The sequence below is a fragment of the Onychomys torridus genome, chromosome 12, assembly GCF_903995425.1.
Source record: "Onychomys torridus chromosome 12, mOncTor1.1, whole genome shotgun sequence".
In the NCBI taxonomy this organism is placed as follows: Eukaryota; Metazoa; Chordata; class Mammalia; order Rodentia; family Cricetidae; genus Onychomys; species Onychomys torridus.
In genome coordinates this window covers 22,952,933-22,971,858 of record NC_050454.1, presented here as the reverse complement: position 1 = coordinate 22,971,858, position 18,926 = coordinate 22,952,933, and the positions used below count along the sequence as shown (strand labels likewise).

At 36.2% G+C, this 18,926-nt stretch overlaps 1 pseudogene; it reads right to left on the bottom strand.

Moving 5' to 3' along the window:
- Positions 1–5,968: 5,968 nt before the first annotated feature.
- LOC118594274 overlaps positions 5,969–18,926 on the bottom strand; it is a 32,931-nt pseudogene continuing 19,973 nt past the window's right edge.

The window sequence follows — 18,926 nt, the reverse complement described above, 5'->3', positions numbered from 1 at the left end:
GCTCTGTTCTTCCTTAGGAAAACAGTATAAGAGAAACCATAATCCAGTAGCCTTGCCTGGATAGCTTTCTTAATATCCGAAGAAACCCTGCATCCCAAACATCAGAATCAACCTCGAGCAATGGTGTCAGATGTAGGTGAATGTCTCTTCCAGTTTCTTGCCTTATTCTCATTGCCTGTTTTTCTACTTGACCTTACTGTCCAAGTTGGACAATCACTTTTACCAAATGATATAAGCTATATTAGGAAAAAAATAATAGTAGTTTAAGTAAACTGACTTACTTCTGGGAACACTCACAACCTCAACACTCAGAATTACCTTAGAAATAAATCACTGAAATAGTGCATGCTTATAGAATTTTCTTTGGTAAGCAAAATAATTACACTCTCAAAATGAAATTCATAGAAATTAACACCCTAGTACATGATACTATTACAGTAATATGACAAAGGAACTATGTAGGTGTAGTTATGGTTATGGACATTCAAACAGCAAGACTATTCCAGACACTGCAGATGGGCTCAATCAAGTCAAGCTAAACACAAATAACATTTAGGACTAAAATTTAGAAAAGAGATTTAGTAGAGGGGGAAGTTGGAAAGATGCTAAGGGATTTGAGACACTTCTGCTGGCCCTGAAATAGAAGGACAGCACTCATGGAGCTAAAGATGGCCTTGGCTAGTCATTAGCAAGGGAAGGGGGAGCTTCATCTCAGAACTATGAGGAACAGGAGTTCAAAAGTGGGATCCTTCTCAGATCCAGAACACAACCAATGCAGACCTTTATTACAGCCTCATGAAACCAAGAACAAAGAAACTGGTGAGAGCCAAGGTAAACTCCTAGAGAACAGTGAAGTAATAGATCTGTTGTTAGCTGCTAAATTGATGGTAATTTGATATAGCAGCAACAGAAAAATATATTATCCCAGATCACAGCCCATAGATACATAAGCTTCAATTCACATGGCAGACAGTTGGACCAGGAACTAACTACCAAAAGAAAAACAGATAGTTCTTAGCACTACACATCAAATTTCTTTCTTTCTTCAAAATGTATGTATCTAAGGTATTTATGTATTTTATGTGTGGGGATCTTTGCCTGCCTGTGTGTCTGTTTACCATGTGAAAGACTGGTAATCACAGAAGGCAGAAGAAGGGGTTAGATCCCCTGGAACTGGAGTTATAGACAGTTCTGAGCTCCCATGTGGGTGCTGGGAACTGAACCCTATTCCTCTGGAAGAGCAGCCCCTGCTCCCAACAGTAGAGCTATCTCTCTAGCCCCATGCCATTTTTTTATTTCACTTGTTTTCCAGAGAAAGTGGAGTTCTACCAGGCTTATGGACAGACAATAAGGGAAGGATGCTCTATGCCCTCTATCAGGACTTTATAAATTTGTCTTTTTTCATAAGAGAAGATACTTTCAGAGCAGTGCTACAATGTCATAACCACTAAATAAAATGACTTAAAAATGAACAGACAAGGAAGATCCAAAGAGGAATGCATGGATCACCCTGCAAAGGGGAAATAGATGAGATCTCCATGAGTAAACTAGGAGTGAGTGGTGGGCAATGGAGGGTAGGGATGGGGGATGAGAACATAAGGGAATGGGATGGTCGAGCTGGAACAGGGATGGAGTGGAAAAGCAATGAGAGAGATACCATGATGACGGGAGATATCATGGGGATAGAGAGAAACCCTGTGCTAGAGAAGTTGCCAGGAATCCCCAAGGATGACCCCAGCTTGGACTACTAGAAATAGTGGAGAGGGTGCCTGAACTGAACTGGCTTGCCCCAGTGATCAGATTGGTGAATATCCTAGCTCTCATCACAGAACTTTTTTTCAATGACTGATGGAGGTAGATGCAGAAATCCACAGCCAAACACCAGGCAGAGCTCCAGGAGTTCAGTAGGAAAGAGAGAGAGGAGGGAGTCTATGAGCAAGTGCATCAGGATCATGATGGGGAAACCTGAAGAGGTGACCAAACCAAACTAGTGGGAACTCATGAAAGTTGGATCAAAGGCTGTGGAACCTGCATGGGACTGGACTAGGCCCTCTGCATGCCGAGACAATTATGTAGCTTGATATGCTTGGGGGATCCCCTGGCTGTAGAATCAGAATCCATCCCTGGTTCATGAGGGGGCTTTTTGGAGCCCACTACCTATGGCGCAGCCTTGAGGTAGAAAGAAAGGATTGGACTTGCCTCTACTGGAGGACCTCCCCATAGGAGCTTTTACCTTCTTGTGGAGGGAGAGTGGGGAGTGGGTTGTCGGGGAGGCTAGGGGCAGGAGGAGGGAAGAGGGGGATCTTTTATTGGTGTGTAAAATGAATAAAAAATTTTAATAAAATATTAAAAAAAGAATGCAAATTAGTACAGCCACTGTGGAAAATAGTATAGAGGTCTTCCAAAGGCTAAAAATATAGACCTACATATGACCCAGCTATACTACCTGAGTATATATTTGAAGGACAAGAAGTCAACATAGAGAGATACCTGCATACCCATGTCTGCTATGACACTATTCACAAAGGCCAAGATAGAGTCAGCACAGATAGTCATCAACAGATAAACATATTAAAAAAATAAATGTTATATATACACAATGGAGTATTACTCAGTCATAAAAAATGAAACCATGTTATTTGCAGGAAAACTGCATGGAACTAGAGATTACATATTACATAGACTGCTGGGCAGAAGGTCCTAAGATCAGCCTTTCTCCATTCTCCCAGCTGAGATTATAGATGTACAATGTCATGCCCAGCTTTTACAAGGGTGCTAGGTCCTCATACTTGGACAACAAGCACTTTACCCATTTGAACCATCTTCTCAGTACCAAGAGTTTATTCTTTATGTAAAAAGAAGCAAGCACATCCATCACAAGGTGTACAAATCTGCCTTCATCTTGAATAAATGATATGGACACCATAGAACTGTTTTAAAATAAATTCCATGACTCATTGTCAGTAAAAAAAACAAAACAAACAACAACAACAGATACAAAAACAGAATCTGAAGACAATCCAAATTACTACAAAGGCATATTAAGGGATATTTTAAAACTACTGGAGACAAAAGAAATTCAATTTAATATATGCAGGTCGCATGTAAACACAGTATGCTTTTACACTTCAAAACTTGTGTAATAATCATTTAAGTAGCGGAGACTGTGTAGCTGGAATCTTAAAAGTTCTTATTAATAAGATGAAACCTGAGGCCAGTTATTGGGGTCAATGCTGGAAGATCAGAGAAGCAGAACAAGCCACAGTTTCCTCACCTTGCCAGTTCCTCAGCTGGTCTTGTTTCCTCAGACTGAAAGCTTCTGTGTCCTCAATGGCTCTCAGCTGAACTACTGCTCCAAAGCCTGAAAGCTTAACCAGGCAAAACTAACTTAGTTCCTGGTCCTCATGCCTTAATATACCTTTCTGCTTTCTTCTATCACTCCCTGGGATTAAAGGCTGGATTTCTGGGATTAAAGGAGTGTGTCACCATGCTTGGCTCTTTCTAATGTGGCCTTGAACTCAGAGATCCAGAGGTATTTCTGTTTCTGAAATGCTAGGATTAAAGGCGTGTGCTACCACTGCCTATCTTCATATTTAATATTGTGGCTGTCCTGTTCTCTGACACCAGATAAATTTATTTCGGGGAACACACAATATTTTGGGGAACACAATACCACCACAAGACTGTCTTTAACTTTAACACAATGGCTGTGCCTTAATCTACTGCTATTTCAGCCAGCAATTGCAACTCTGCAGTTACTGGTCTGCTTCTCTAGCAGCTGCCTGGCCACTCATGCCACACCTGGTGGGAATCCTGTTCTCACAGGCACAGGCTCTGTCACTGCCGCTAAAGGTAGCTTTAACTAAACATCTATCATTCTATTTATACATAACACTCAAGCGTCAAAGGCTGGGGTAAAAACCTGATAGCTCAGAGAGGCTGGCTGGAAACTAGCTTTTGTTTCCAAAAGACAAGTGCTTCTACTTCACCAAACCAGAAAAGGCTACACCACTCCTAATCACTCCCTCTACTTCCTCCATCTCTCTATCTCCCCTGGATGTCCTCTGATGCTATAGCATTGCTTTCTGTCAACTAGCTGCTAATATAGCCTCCTGAACCAAGGTTCATTTTATTTAATTAACTCAAATGCAAACTTGGAGTTCACAGTGTGGTCGAATATCCCCCAAAACAACTCCCTTCCTTCCCATATTTTACCTGAACTAGCTTTCAGAAACACTTCCCTCAAGGAAACTATCAGAATATTGCATGACTACAATGACAATATTGGAAGAAAGGCTGTCATATCTAATGACTTGCAGCATGGAAGGTTTGGAGGCCCGAATCCTCAAAGATTTATTTACATGTTCAGACCTGAAGGTTGTGAGAAATAACCAACAACAACATCCTGAAAGTAGAAACTTTTGTAATCAGCTAGTAATCACTTGCACAGCAAAGAGTAAATGCTCATGTGGGTTGCACAGATTTGACTTTGTAATTGTATCTCAGTATGGAACAAAAGAAAGTAGATAGAAAGCAAATGCAACTACTCAATATTCTTACAGAAATAGGATCAGTGCAGTCAATGTTTTTCTCACCAATTAGAAATTCTCTTAGGTAAAACTGACCAGCCCTGCACCACACAGATTTGCCCTCATCTTCCACAAATCCACAGGAAGCAGAGTTCTCCTGGCCTGACAGCATAGGAGAAGGCCCAATACAGAACAGTACAAACCCACCTCCATCTCTGAATGTCCTATTCTGCTTCCTATAGGTCTCTACAAACTTATTAGACTTGGGACATTTTGTAAACAGATATCATCATTTTTAGGGGTTGTAAAGCTCATGTGTGGCAAATTAATCCCCATTTTATGCCTGTCCCCATTTAGTATTTCTAAAGGGGGTGGATAATAAAACCCGCCAACTCTCTCTTTAAGGGCTATTCAGATACTAAATAAACCAGGAACATTTTAAAATGCAATCTCACAAAATTCTGCTCTGCTTAACCTTCTCTCCTTCTTTAAAAAATAAGAAAGGCATGATGTTCTTTTTTTGTTAATTAATTCATTTTAGACAATTCCTTAAATTTTCATTTTAATAAATTTTTGTGTGGGTGCATTAATTACTTTCAAAGATGCTTTACAACTGTTACCTATTAAAAGCCTTTGTTAGTGAGTAAAAAAAAAAAAGAAAGAAAAAGGGGGAAAAAAACCTTCCAGCGTGCCCCCCCCCCCCCCCTGCTCTGAGCAGGTCCTTGCTATCAACTGCTGGAGTATGCTCGCTTTGCACCTAGAGCTATAATTATTTTGCTTTAATTTTACAAAACCTTTTGTTCCATTCCCATGAGCCCACCTGATCCTTATATTACACTCACTCTATTAAAACACTCATGCAGAACAAAGCGTGGCTGTACTGATTCATAAGTAACTTTTTTTTTCCTCAGTAAAACGCCACTGGCTAGGGTTTGGGACACTGACTTGGGCTTCCCTCTCCTCTGCCAATTTTCATGTATTAGAGATAAGTTGTTTCAAAGTCTTGTATTCTCCTCCACTACCCTTCCTTTGCCACATTCCTTTGTGATTTTAAATATATTTTATGTATACATATCTTTACTCTAGGCTAGGTCAATGTGAGTGGCACAATGTTAAGAATGCTAGATATATAAAAATTATAAGCATGTTAAAATTTTTCTTATTCATATGTAAAGTTTTTTAAATGATTTTTTTATGCCTCCTTTAATTTCATTTTCTCTCCTTTATCCTTTCTCCATCCCTTTTCCTTGAGCTTTTGCAACACATATGGGCTTTTGGCAGAAAAAAAAAGTCACAGTGACTCATCCAGAGAACTGTTTGTTTGCTCTGAGGAGCACTCTGAGGACCCTCTGGGCTACATAAGGAGCCCTTTGATCCTGGAAGACTGATTTCTTCCAGATGTTTTCCCTATAGCCACCTTTCTGCAATGTCCCTCCTCATCATGTAGCATCAGAATAAATGCTCAAGAACAACTGTGACAGCACACAGGCTTCCTGGATGCAGTGAGACAGGGAACTGACATCTGATTCAGCCCTTGGGTTTTCCTTGCCCTCAGCAGTGATGGAGTACACTTGATTCTGAGGAAGGTAGAACTGGGTGTGAGTCTCTTTAGATATCTTCATGGTTAAGATGAGGATTATGGAAATCAGGTCAAAGAAAATATGAAATAAACAAGTCTGCAGACCACTGTTCAGGAAGCTAGCTTCATCTAATCCTGAAAATCTTCATGCTAGGATCTATCATGTCATGTATTTAAGTGGTTCAGCTAAAGAACACAGTGCAAACAACAAAGTCAGTACTATCTATCTATTTATCCATCTACATCTATCTATGTATCTATATAACATGTTTCTATTTATCTATCTACCATCTATGTATTTTTGTTTGTTTGTTTGTTTGTTTGTTTGTATGTATGTATGTATGTATGTACGTACGTATCTATCTATCTATCTATCTATCTATCTATCTATCTACCTACCTATCTGTATCTATGTATCTATCTACCATCTATGTATGTGTGTATGTATGTGTGTCTGTCTGTCTGTCTGTCTGTCTGTCTATCTATCTATCTATCTATCTATCCCATCCATCCATCCATCCATCCATCCATCCATCCATCCATCCATCCAGTTCTTTCTCTCCAAGCTCCAATCTCCCTTCCTTTAGGCTCCTTCCAGTCTCTCCTTCACCTGACCTACAATGATAATGAAGGATGTGAGTCAAGGCAGGAGTTAGAGAATTAGGTACATAGGTGAGATGATGTGTTAGTTTGAACATTTCTATCAAAATTATACAAATCCTAATCCTTGTATCTATAAATACTATTTTATATAGCTACAAAAGGAGACTTTGAGGTTTTTTTCATAGAGATAGTTTCTTGAATTTTCTAGGTGGTTCCTAAATGCAACCACATAAATCACATGGTTTCTTGACATAAGGAGGTTGCTTATAGATAGGAGGGCAAGTCAATGTGACCATGGACCAGACAGCACTCCAATGAGTAATATGTCCCCAACCAAGAATATCTGCAGTCAGCAGAAAGGATTTTCTACTGTGGAATCCAGAAAGAATGCATCAGGATCCTCACCTGGACGCTTGGTGCTGACATTAAACTTGTGGTCTGCAGAACTATTGGAGAAGGAAGTGCAGATGTCGTAACATCACTGTGAAGGTAGTAGCTTGATAAGTAGCCATAGGAAAGGAACACAGGTGGTAACTGTTTCCAAACCATGGTGCTCCGATCTCTAAAGTCTTGATTCAAGTCTCGGTCTGAACACACTGCAGACAATAGGGTGCCCACACCTGAAGACAAAATTCCATGTGCTTGTACAGGAGCTCTTAGGAGGAACTAAGCTCCATCACATTGAGAACTGACATAAACAAGGCAATTAAAGCGCAGAAGGCATTTGACAAAATTACACAGACTGGGAATAAAAGGATTCAACTTTCTAAGGCTAGTGTATTTCATGGAGTACAGACCTTTTTATTTTCTCTTAAACCGGCCATTTATATGTAAGATATCACCACCCATTTCCCAAATTCAATATAATGAACTTTGGTGAAAAGGTTTATAAATACTAAAATTTTAAAAATAAATTTTATTTTATTTTATTTTATGTATATGGGTGTTTTGCTACCATGTATGTCTGTGTATCATGTGCATGCCAGGTGTCCATGGAGACCAGAAAAGAACATCAGATTCCCTTGACTGTAGTTAGAGGCAGTTGGGAGCCACCATGTAGGTGCTGGGAATTGAATCCAGTCCTCTGGAAGAGTAGCCAGTGCTCTTAACTGCTGAGCCATCTCTTCAATCCCATACAACCATATTTGACAAATATACACTATACTATAAGACTGAAGATTCTCTGCCTGCACTTCTAGTAACTTCATTTAGCTGATGAAAGGATATCTGTTTCTAACGTTTTATATGAGATAATTCATATTTGAAACTCAATGACTTTTTAAAAATCTTTTATCTTTAAAGCTGTGCAATAATTTTCCAGTTCATGAATTATAGTACAAAAGTTAATAGACAGAAGATATGAAAATAACAGGGTAACTAATATTTGAACCTAAACTTTATCTGTGTATGTGTGTTTTTAGGATCCTTCAAATCCTTTCGTCTAGAGCTTTACAGAATTCTGTAATTGTCATATATGACAGATAACTTATTCTTTCTTATGACTTCAGTCAGCATCCAACATTTCATATGCCTTTACCTCCCTTTCTCTTTCCTCTTCTGTGAAACCAACAGGTTATTTGTTTGTTTGTTTGCTTATTGCTTTTTTGTTTTCACTTATGTGTGAGAACATGCTCTATTTGTCTGTCTGGGCCTGGCTTATTTTACTTAACATAATATCCTAAATTCAGTAACACGTAAATATGTTAAAACATCAACACTAGTTGAGAACCTGCAGCAGCAGAGTGACTGTTTAACCATACCACTTAGTACATATATCACTTTCTCTAGTGATGATTGAAAAGCTGGAGCATCTGTAGCAACAAGAAGCTCAAGCAAGTGCAGGGGAGATGGCTAAGCAAGAAAAGTGGCCTGTTTCCCAATCATATATTCCAGTCTCTAGATGCCAGTAAAAGGTGGGTTGGTGGAGTGGCCTACTTGTAACCTCACTGTGTAAGAAGAGGAGATAGAATACTTGACAAAATGGTTAGTAAGGCTAGCCAAAATGGTTTGCTACAAGTTCAGTGAAAGAGTCGGCTTCAATATAAAGAGTTAAGAGGGATTGAGAAAGACATTTACTATCAACATTGGAGACTCCACACAGGTGACTTAAGTGCACGTGCACTTGCACACATATATGCATCCATACACATGTGAACACACACACACACACACACACACACACACACACACACACACACACACCACAAAAGCAAAAGAGAAAAAAGAAAAAAAAATGAAGGAAATAGCAAGACACCCAAATTCCCATAATTATTTTTGAGGGATTGGGCATTTCAACACCCAAATCATTACTCTTTGAAATCAACATAACAATGAACCTAGACTAATAGGGCAAATGAACTAATAATGTTCTGGGAAGTTTAAAAGATCATAGATTATTTAACAAATGAGAATAATGGAGAAAAATCAGTAAGAAATGCTAACTATATTTTCTATAATTTAAAGCAACTATAGATAAAATTCAATTGTTGGAGAAAACAGTGTGATGACTGAAGATGAGTAAGAGGGTCATTTGTTTATTTACTATCTTCTTATTAACACAGAAGACTGACTTAACATTATATTTAAAAACAAAGAATAGAAGGTTATTTTTAAAAAAGAATTGGCTTATGAGTAATCTAACTATTGTATGCAAAGAAAGATGCCTTAAGGCAGTAAGCACTTTTCTGGTCTTTATTCCCAGGCATTGTCACTAGAGGAAGCATGAATAATACAAATTTCAGTGTGTTTCCTTTCCATTTCCTGTTACTACCAGAGTGACTTTCGGCAGGTCAACATCAGGACTTCAGAAGCATTTTAAGTTCCACCTGTGCTGTGAAAACCAGTCTATGTAAATTGTATACTCACTATGTTTAATTACTTTATTTATTTTAATTCTATGTGTTCTTTACCCTTGGCAGGATACAATACCTATTTGGGGTATGAAATATCTATCTATGTTTTCATTTTTACAAAATCCTTGGAGGAAATTGTTAATATTTCCATTCAACATCATAACCCTATGTCAAGTTCCTTGAGGGCAGGAGACATTGCTCTTCCTTTAATTATTTTCTATCAGTTCTATTATATCCAGGAAGTGTCTGGAGTAGTTGGCGGACACAGAAGGGCCAGGATCTGTGGGGACAATTCTTTAAGTACATCATTGGATGCTGAAGAGCCAAACATTTTAAAACACACAAGAAGTTTTAAGACCCAGTACAACAGTTTCTTAGTTTCTTGTAGATCAGGATCTCAAAGGTGCCTATACTCTGGGTGGTCATCATAGGAGGGAGATTTAGTGGGATATATTTACCATGGGGATTAAAAAAGGATGAATTGAAAGAGGATTTCAATGTGAAGACCCAAGATTTAAGAAGATAAAAGATATTTTCATTCCCTATATATGACCTAGAATTTATCCTAAACATCTTATTCATTGTGTTTCTAAGAGATGAATTAATCAAAATCTCAGGTCATCAGTTACTCTGCTAAAGTTTTCAATAAACTTTGCTAAAGTTTTCTTGATTATTGTGAACTGAGGTCTTCAAAGTGGATAGATATATAGATACCCCCTTAACATAGAAAATTAGACATAAACAACACAGCTAATTTCTTTTTTGGAAGCCATTTAGTGAATTTCAAAATAAAAGTCTGTAAGGAATAAAAGCAGAATTTAATTCCTGTATAAAATGTTCTACATCAATAACTATTTTTGATGTGTCTTACTTCCAGATTACTATTTTTCTTAATAAAATGAAATTCCATCAAATATATAGATCATCAACTTTCTCCAGAGACTTATGACCAGCTAATCCAATCTCTCATTTTTAGAGATAATATATGAGCATTAAGCAGAGGCTGTTTTAAGATTTTCACTGAGATGAAATGGCTATAACATGAAGGATAAAGGAGAAAAACAGAACTAGCAAAAGTAAAATTGGGCAGTGGGGGAAAGAGAAGGGCTCTAAGCAGAGACACAGTCTCTGATCTGCACCTGGGTTCTTGCTGGAAAAGTTGATGACATCTATTTTGAAAGAATCATTAATACTCTAAATATACAGGCAGCTTAGATAGGTGTATCTCATCTTAAGCACACACACACACACACACACACACACACACACACACACACACACTTTATTTATAATTTGATAACTGTCCATTTGTTTACATTGTACATAAACTCTTATTTCCTGAGCATGTGTGTAAATTGAAGGGAAACATGATGATAATTATTTAAATCCGCTTTAAAATAAAGATCATCTCTTAAAAGCAGAGAAAACCACGAATATTTTAAAGAAATAATCAGAACATAAATTATAATTTAGATATTTGGTGTAAAGACTATGTGTATTGTTTAAAAGCTCTTGGATCAGACTTTTGGGGACTAAATCTTGACTTTGCCAAATATTTTAATCTTGGACACCCTTGCCCCCTTTCAGGACTGGAGATTTGGCTCTGTGGTTAAGAGTGCATACTGCTCTGATAGAGGATGTGAGTTTGGTTCCCAGCACCTACAACTGCCTATAACTCCAGTTTGAAGGGGACCATAAGTGTCTGGCACTCACTGACAACAGCATGCACATGCACATACTAATACACAAATGCAGAAACACAGACATAAAATAAAAACACATTTTTGAAAGATTTTCCTCTCTATCCCTCAGTTTCCCCACCAAAAGAGTTAATATGAAGATAACTGATTTACCTTTGCATATAATCTCTCAGAGCAGAGCCTAGTACATACAAATCAATAAATGTTACATAGATAAGTCTGTTAACTATTTCCAAGGTAAGACTTTTGAAATTATTTTGTCTTCCAATGTACTGTCAAATTAATTTATACTAATATTCTGTCATAGTATAAATAATAAAAGGATGTAAGGAACAGATCCAGACTGACTTGTTTAGATTTGAGTCTGAGACTACCATTATTTTAAATTGCACATGTCGGCACACCATTCTAAATTCCAGCCCTAGGACTGGGCCAGCTAGTCAACCCAGTGAGTTCAAGGCCAGCATGAGCTATATATATATATAGTAAGACACTGTCACTGTCTCAGAAGAAGAAGAAAAAAAGAAGGAGGGCAAAGTGGGGGAAGACAAAAACAATCAGGAAACAAAGAACAAATGGAAGTAGGCTAAAATGCCACAGTCAGGTCTGCCTTAAGACTGCTGGATGATGTCTTCAAAGGCGGGAGACTGTGGTGGATACCATCTCAAAACACAACAAATATGGCAAATAAGAAAGCAAGGGTGGAGAAGACACTTGCCATCATGTGCATAACTTTTCATTTGGAGAACATATGGGAAAACTCACAGAGGGAAATGAAGGTTCTGACTCTGTAGCAAGCAAAGGCAGACTTAATTAAGCCTCTACACACCCACCAGTATCTTTGCCACTGACCCACTGCTATTCAATCATTTGTCTACACGTTCCTTTTGTCCTATTATCCAGAGATCCTGGAAACAAAAACTATCCCGCTCATCATTATTCTATAAATTTTTCAGCACAATGCACTGTATGATTACCTGAACTAGTTAATTAATAACAGTGGCTATGGGGGTGGGTGAGTGGGAAGAGTAACTAAGATTCTCACAGGCATGTCTATTCAATTGTGGACACTGTTGGGTTTGAACTGACTGTCTGTGGTATTGGGAATGGATTTCTCATCTTTCTGCTTGAGATAAATACTCAAAGGTACCATAAAATTGTTTTGAATTTGAAATATGTGCAAATTATTTTTCTTTTAACAACTTTCTGTTTTATGCACAGTATTTAGGAATCTACTGCACAGTGTTTTCCAAAGCCCAGAAATGAAGTGTAGAGTGGGAGAGATATAACTAAACACACCACTGAAAACTCTGAAAGCAAATTCAATCCAAAGAGTCGTCGATAATGTGCTGTGGGAGCTCACCAGAGAAGAAGCAATTCCTCATAGCTGGGGGAAGAAAGGTAATTTTAGTAGGGTAATATCTAAGCAAGGTCTTGATGCCAATCCTTTACCTCTGTGAAAACAGCATTATACTCTTAATGTGAAAATTGGGTGATATGCAGAGATAAGTGGAAAGATCTGAGAATGGGTGGCATAAACATCAAAGGCATGCCCTTTCCTGACATATCTGAAAAGCCTACTATTAATTGATGCACATGGCCCTGTAATAACACTCAGTCAAATAAATAAAATAATGTCCCTTACAAATTCATTCATTTCTGAACATCTATTTACACATCAATTCTTTCAACCTCATGTGAGACTTGCCCAAGAAGAGAATTAGACAATCAAATTAGTAATTCCACAATAATAAAAGTTATGTTAAGTGAAGCACTAGATGTTATAAGAACATATAATTGTAACCCATTTATTCTTAAACTTATTACAAAACTATAGCAGAACTACACTTAGACAAAAATAAAATGCTAGTGATTGTTTGTGGACTTTGAACAACTTCTGCTTCACTCTTGTTTATCTACAGAATGGTCTGCTGCATAGGGGTCTTACTCATCCTATCTGCTATTACATTTTGCCATTTGAACTACATGTTGAATTCTGCATGCATGAACAAGTTTTTGTTAATTTTTTTTTTTTTTTTTTTTTCGAGACATGGTTTCTCTGTGTAGTTTTGGTGCCTGGCCTGGATTTTGCTGTGTAGACCAGGCTGGCCTCAAACTCACAGAAATCTGCCTGGCTCTGCCTCCAGAGTGCTAGGATTAAAGGCATTCACCACTACCACCCAACTGTTAGTCTTTCAAGGTAAATATCATTGCATCTTTTCCAGTCCAATTATTTCCTTTTCTGTTATGATACATTTCTATTATAAATGACAGTAAGCCAAGGAAACTGGTGTACTAAACAGTTAAAAAAGAAAAAGGAGTGTTTTCTTTTGTGAGATTAAATGTAGAGGTCTGAGAAGAGTAAGAACTCATTTGGACCAGTAAATTAAGCAAACACAAGATAGGAGTCACACAGGAAGCAATTACAGGCAACTCCAATTCTTGTCATTTTAATAAGTCAAGGTTAGAGATGGTCTTTTAGTTGTGATACTATTGAAAATCCATATAACCTATAGCCTTTAACAATCATTTTTCTAGAAATTGTCAACAACACAGTGGAACTTTTTGGGAAACTAGACTTCTAGATTTTATTACAGCAAAATAGAGGCTTTCCTTTACTCTAACTCACAGGGAGAAATAAAATGGTCTAACAGGTCAACATACTAAGGGATCCAGTGTTTAGGGCCTTTGCCTCACTCGGTTCCACTTAGTTCTGCATTTTTGTAGCTGAAGATGAAGAATATAAAAAGTGTGAGAAAATGAGCTTTGTGTGAATAACACAGAAAGAATGAAGGATAACACAAAACTGCAGTATTGCATAAAATACAATTAAAAATAAGAGCCGAATCATTAAAAAATGTAATCAGTTCAAGTAGCTTTAGATGTGTAAGAATGTCCTCTGGGTAGAAGGATGAGAGACCCACAGGTCTCATCTGTCAGATTCAAGGCAGGTTATTCTAGGGGCTGTTATGTAAGTGTTCTGTGTTTAAGTTTTCCCTTCAATATTAGGAGTCATAAATGTAATTCAGAAGTATAAAATGTCTTTCTATTACTTTTTAGAGGACTTAAAGGAAGAGGAGCAAACCATACTACAACTGAGATTAAAAATAAATGCCATTTTTTCTTGAATATCTGAAATGTGATGCCTTCAACCCACTTATAAAAAATTAGGAGACTCTGAGTCTCTTTAGGACATCACATCAATTACACACACCAACACTAAATAGGTAACAATTATTGCAACAATAGTCATGTTACAAGCACTGTTAAAATCATTTCATGTATCACCTCTTCATTTAATTTTCCCAACAGTGTTATAGGTTGGGAAGCTAATGCAAAGAGAAGCTAACTCGCTTGCCAGGCAGCCAGAAGAACAGTAAGCAGAAAGCAGTGCACTCCTACACTCAGGTAACCAACGGAATCTAACACCTCTAAAGCGTCATTGAGCTTTCCTTAGATTCCTTTTCAATCAGGGATTAGTAAACATTTTCTACCAAAGAAAACATAATAAATATTTTACACTTTGTCTACAGAAAGAAAACTCAGGGATGTTATAGTCTGCAAGTATGTACATAACAAGAGTAAAACAAATTACATGATTTCTTAAATAAAATTTGGAATACAATAATAAGTACATTTTTGGCAACAGTGTTACTGGTGAGGAACATAGTATTCTTTTGGAGAAGATAATACTTTGATAAGCTGAAACCAAAGACAGACCCTGTCATTGAGTAGGCTGTGAAATGGTTCTTGGTCCACAGGATTAACAATTGTGATTCACAGTTTCTAATTTCATGATCTAGAAATAAGAGCTAGAGTACTGGGTGGCTTCTAGAACTCACACCGCCTCAGGGATTTTATCCATTATCCTACTCTCCAAGCATGGTCATCTTGACTTGTCATTGTTTGGCTTAGGAAGTAAAGCCCCCACAAAATCTATGCTCCACATATTCTAATAAATGCAGCAGCAAATATTTATACCTGTGGATTATTATTTTCTTAGACTATTTTAGATTTTATTGCTGTTCCACAGGCACCTAAAATACCATCACAGAGGAAAATCCTTCTACTGACAAAGCATTAGATGATATGATCAATGCAGAGAGAAAATCAGCAAGGCAATGAAAGAAAGCAAGAGTCTATAGTAGAATCTCCCCATGTGAGAGAATTTTTTTTGATTTAACTTTATAGTCTATCGTAGTATTTCACACCATAAACTAATAGCCACATAAATTGGAGGTGAATTTGTAAAATATGCTTTTTAAATTGCTTTATTATTGTTGTTGTTGTTGTTATTACTAAACCCCATGGTGAGTTATAAAAATTTGTCAAATAGCTTGTAGATTCACTAATAATCTTCTTGGGGAGTGGGGAAACAAGCAGCTTATAGCCACACAGACTGTCTTTTCTACATAAGAATAAGCAGAGTTTTCTTACTCTTACTTAGGACAAAAATATTGAGAAATTATCTACTTTACAATATTCAAATTTTTATATTCTTTTAAAATTCTTTGATAGTTGACACCAAACATCATAGTTTCTCAATTAGATAAACTATAATTGAACATACCAATAAGTCAAAGTGACAGATAACACACTAACAACTCTGATGACTTCATAGAAATTATGGATGAAATAAAATATAGGGACTTATTGTATAGACTGGTGACCATTATTAATAAGGCTGGATGGTATATTTAAAATTTGCTAAGACATAATATGTTATTTGTTCTTTATACATACACAACACAAGAAAGTAACTATATGGGTGATAGATGTGTCAATTTGATTGTACATTATAATATATATATATAAAACTTTACAATATACAATGTACAAAAATGGTGTGTTTTGTCAATTAAATCTCAACACACACACAGACACTAAAAACCCTTCCCAAACACAAAGTTGGAAAAAACCCCACAAAACTACAATTCCACAACTTAAACAGCCTTCCTGTTTCTGCAACCTTCATGTGACACCTAGATAAACACCATAACAGACTCCACGAGCTCTTAAAATCCTTATGGACTGCTTTACTCTTTATAAATGTAGGATGAAACTACTGTCTGCAACTTCTTATACTAACTTATATATTGTGAAAACCTTTCTAAGTAGTATAAATACATGTTTTTGATTAATTTTATTTTTGTAAAGACTGGAAAAAGTATAAGAAAACATGTATGAAGCCCATTGTTGCATTCATAAGCTTCGAGTCAGACAACATATTATGGTAGAATTTTGTGATTAAAAACCTGGGAATCAACAGCCTAAAATAAAGCTATTGCATTGGGTCAGCACAAGGAAGCCCTGAAAGTGATGCTAACCAGAGACTGATAAATCAGTATGTTAGGAGAAAAACTAGAAGGTTATGAACATCAAAGGTTGGAACTAGCATATAAAGGGAGTATATCAATCAATATGCTACCTCTTAGAGGTTGTAAGATCAAATGAGAACTTTATGTCAGTGTACAATGTCCTACAGCAAGAAGAAATAATGATCAAATTTATTATATCATGTTGTAGTACACAGCCAAAATATTTGTTAAAAAATTTTTGCCAAAATTGGTAGCTAGAGGTAAGTCCTAGAAAGGTACAAAGCAAGGTTAAAATTTTCAATTTGGAAAGAATTGTTAGGAGCACAAAGATATCTATAGAAATAAAATAATTTTCATGAGCTCTGACATACAATAACAGAAATAGAGTCATGAGATACTAACCTCTACTCCTGAGCAAAAATTGTGCTCAATTCCACAAATCTGTTTTCATTTTTCCAAAAGTATAAAAGAGACATATATCCTTTCAACAATGCATATACCAATCTCAAAGAATTTTATGATAGTGAACAAATGTTACATAAAATTTTCCTAATTATTAGAAGTTCAATTATATAATTTTATAGACTGTATTCTTATTATAGCATGTCTTTCTCACCTAACTGAATGAAAAGCTGTAACTGTTCAATAAATATATATTAAATCAGTACATTATTTTCATATAAGATATTTTAATATCATAAGTATATCAGATATTATAAAATATAATGTTATATTATAATTACATAATTATAACAGAAATATAATTAGATATTATAATTATATGATATATTATATAACTATAATATAATATCTGATTATAATACATTATATTATAATTATATCATAAAATTATAATATTATAACATCTGATGTAAAAATAATGCACTGATTTAATATATTATATATATATATGATGTAAAAATTATATATATATATAAAATACTGCATTAGAATTTAAACATAGAGAGGCCATCTTATTAAGTATTCAAGAAAGAAATTTTTAAAAAGATGAAAAACTGAATCAATGAAATTTCATAGGAAAAGCATTACTTACAAGAAAGGTGCATATGTACAGGGGGGAAATGGTATCAGAAACATATTAATAGTACAGGAGTAGAACAGCTCTACAGATGAGAGTTAGGTAAGATGATGGCCTCCAAATTACATTATCTTTTACAGCCTAAAAAACAAAAGCTGTTTCCATTGCATATATTACAATGATTTAAAAAAAAAATCTTGACAGTAGCAAGGAGTTGCAAGGATGTGGAACAGCTGGGATTCATACATTGCTAGTAGGAATGAAAACGGTACAGCCACTTAGGAAGGTTATGTGGTATTGAGGCCTACATGCATAAATGTAACATCCTCCCCTTGGCTACTTACCCTTGAGAAACAAACGTACAAAAAACTAGTTCTCAAACAAAAATATATATGTGGAAATTTATAGCAGTTCTATTCATAACTGTTCCAAATGGAAAACTGCAAATGCCTTTCATGAATGCTTGGCTAAATATTCTGAGGTCTATCCTTACAGAGTCATGCTACTCAGCAATCAAAAGGACAGAAACTGCTGGTTCATTTGACAACATGCTGAGTATAGTGAGCCTCTCTTAGAAAGTTCCATGCTAGATTTCACTTACATAACAATTCTCTCACTGACACAACAAGTGATAAGAAGAGACCTATATTTGTCTGGGATCAGTGGTGGGAGCAAGAATAGAGATGAGCTGGGAGTTCTTTGGGGTAAAAAAACTATTTTGTATCCTGATAATCATGGTGGTTACTATGTGAATATATATGTGCTGAATTTCAAAGAATGCTATATTAAGTGATTACTAAGTGATTTCTGAAGTGAATAGAAATATTCAACATCTCTAGGAAACAAAAGGATCAATTGATAGCATAGAATTTCTAGAGAAATATGAGCTTCAATAAGACCGTGGCTTTCCCCAGCAACAAGATGAACTATTAAGATGTAAAAAGATGACAAGGAAACCTCCATGCATTTACCATCAGGTGACCCAAGTGAACACTTTGAAAGATGTCTTTGCTTCTTTAAACTATAGTCTCTTGTAGTTTATTACAGTCATTACTGCTTGTGAATCGAGGGGGAATACCAGTGTTTGTATTTCCTAAATACATAAGGTTTCATAAGCAAAGTAGAGACTATTCTTCAAGCTAATAAATTATTATATACCAAAACTCTTCTAATGGTTGTCCCGAGTACACAGCTCAGCTGTGTTTTGAAACCGTGCGATCTCACTCCTCTTTCACTAAAACTCAAAAAATTTCAAATGCATTTCCCTCATGGAGAAAAAAATGTAACATAACATACAACTTGCTAT